Source organism: Eptesicus fuscus, chromosome 6 (assembly GCF_027574615.1).
Source record: "Eptesicus fuscus isolate TK198812 chromosome 6, DD_ASM_mEF_20220401, whole genome shotgun sequence".
NCBI classification, from domain to species: Eukaryota; Metazoa; Chordata; class Mammalia; order Chiroptera; family Vespertilionidae; genus Eptesicus; species Eptesicus fuscus.
The window spans coordinates 1,186,049-1,188,960 of record NC_072478.1 but is presented as its reverse complement, the minus strand read 5'-3'; positions in this window follow the sequence as shown (position 1 = coordinate 1,188,960).

The following is a 2,912-nucleotide window of genomic DNA, read 5'->3' as shown; positions in this document are numbered from 1 at the left end:
GGAAAAGAGATGGCCAGGTTTGCAGAGTGAGTGAATTCCTGGGACCCTGAGCACACAGCCCACCAGGTCCTGGGACATGCGTGCACTGTCCCACTGCAAGCGCTAGCGTCCTCTGTCTGCACACAAGCATTTATCTCAACTGCAGAAATTAAAGTTTTGCCAGGGCATTGCCTGCAGATGTCTCAGTGATGGGGAGAGAGTTTAGAAAGGCAGGAGCCTGATGCCGGGGTTGCTGGCTCCTCGATCCCCAGTGGGGGGCAAACAGGAGGCAGCTGATCAATGACTCTCTCATCATTGATGTTTCTATCTCTCTCTCCCTCTCCCTTCCTCTCTGAAATCAATAAAAATATATTTAAAAAAAGAAAGAAAGGCAGGAGCCTAGGAAAGAGCCATTCAACAGGACAGTGACAATGATGTGACAGGCTCCAAACACATCGACTGAACTAAGTTGCTTCCCGTCGAACTTGATTAAATCACACTCAGAGGAACATGCAAATCTTTTTCTCTCAGAAGGAGAGGCTGGTCGGCATTAGATGAAGCACCGTCGGGTGGAAGTGTTGCCCTACCTGGGAAGAAGGGGCACGAGTTACTCCACTTTCATGCACATGGTTTTATATAATGAGACCGCAGACGATGAACATGTCCATGGCAATGGCGCTTTGTTACTGAACTCTCTCCAACTGCTTTGTGACCAGTAGCATATTACCCTAATAATCTATCCTGTTCATCTATTTTCAGAAGTAGATTTTCGGCTCTCAAAAGAAATTTCAATCGTTGTACTGTTGATATTTGGCTCTGTTGACTAATGAGTTTGCCGACCACTGATCTACACTAATAAAAGAGAAAGATGCAAATTGACCGTACCTTCACGACGCCCGCCAATCAGGAGTGAGTATGCAAATTAACCCAACAAAGATGGTGGGTTAATTTGCATACACACATGCCGAGCGGCTGGAAATGGGGCAGGACACTTGCGACGCAGGCGTTCCACACCGCTCAGCCACTCCAGGCCTCTGGGAAGCGTGTGGGAAGACAGAAAGGCAGCTCTGGGCCGGAGTGAAGGTGGTGCCGGCAGCCAGGGGAAGGAAGGCCCATTCTTGCATGAATCTTTGTGCATCGGGCCTCTAGTCTATAATAATAAAAGGGTAATATGCTAATTAGACTGGACATCCTTCCAGATGTCCTTCGCTATGAAGCTGGAGGGAAGCCTGGGTCCCGGGTGCCAGAGGAAAGCCAGTGCCGACAGCTGAATTTCATGCATCGGGCCTCTAGTGTATTATAAAAGAAAAGGAAGTTTCGAGTCAGGCAGGGCGGGAGGAAGAGGACAGTCAATTCTGAGCTGGAGCATCTGACAAAAGAACGTGTTGGTTCCGTAGCAGAAGAAAGGAGAGACGGAACAGAGAGTCCAGTCAGAGCACTTCCCAGAGGAAGGTCTGTGGGGATGGACTTTTGAGCTGAGGACATGGAGGAGGGGGAAGAACCCGTGAATTAGAGGAGGGTGAGGGAGGGCCCCACAGGAAACTCACTGTAATGAAATAGTGGTTATGGAAGTTCAGGGCTTTCTTTCCACAGGAGTGTGCACCCCACACCTCACGCTGGGAGGAGACTGACTGTTGGTACCTTTCAGGTCCCCAAATGTCTCTGACCTCGTGGAGCAGGTGGTCAGTTCAAAGACATGGATTTTCAGGCCAGAGTGATGCAGAGGACAGTGTCAGCGTCACTGCACCTGGGAGCCCACCTTGCTCACGGCTCACATCCCGGACCACCAGCCCACCAGCCAGCTGCCAGGGGCCGCTGTGCTGGGTCCGAGTCCCTCTGGAATTGGGAAAGGATGTGAGCAGCGTAGGGCGATGGCTCGTGCTTTATTGCCAACGAAGCGGCCATTGCACACATGACAGTCATTGCACCCACAGCAGCCAGTCACTGGCCGGTCAGCAGCGCATTTTACACCAACTCAGACCAAAGAGGCTTCTTGCCGAGCAGCGCCCTCAGTGTCACGTGAGACGAAGGCACCGCGCAGCGCGTGCAGTAAGGCCGCTGTGCCATTGTCCTTGCACATGCGTGTGGCACAGGGGCCTTTATCCCCTGGCGTGCTCTGGACAGAGACCCCATACACTGCCACAGGAAACCACCTGGGTGCACAGTTTAATTTCAGAAGCCAGACATTCTGTACGTCTTACCCACGTAAACATCCTAGGTTTTAGACGCGGAAACCACAATGGTTAATATCTTAAGCAATCAAACTTAAGCAGCTATGTCATTGATTTAATAATATCCTAGCAACAGACCCCAAACACCAGTGAGCATGAAAAACAAACGTTCTTAAAGAACAATGGTAATAATGCAACAGTAGAGAAGAAGGGTTGCCTGGAAGGTGGTTACACGATGGAAAACGCTGGGCCTTGGTTCTGTGCTTTTGAGGGATAATAAATTATTAAGATGTATACAGCACTCCAATCTCACCAAAAGTGCAGAGTTTTAAAAATGTATATGAAGTCCTAGCCAGTTTGGTTCAGTGGATAGAACGTCGGCCTGCAGACCAAAGGGTCCCAGGTTCGATTCTGGTCAAGGGCAGGTACATCGGTTGCAGGCTCCTCCCCGGCCCGGGCCCTGGTCAGGGCTCCTGCAGGAGGCAACCAATCGCTGTGTCTCTCTCACATGAATGTTTCTCTCTCTCTTTCCCTCTCTCTAAAAATCAGTGGAGAAATATACTCGGGGAGGATTAACGACAAAAAAAGAAGGAGCCGCTCCTCCAGGGGGCGGTCAGGAGTGCGATGTGCGGTGCGCACTGAGCCCCCGGCGAACGCGTTGAAGGAATGTGCCGGAAGGCAGAAACCTGGGCTTCCGCATGACAAACGCTAAAAAATGAAAGTTGGTGGCAGACTACTCATAAGCAGAGAAGGCACCGGGTG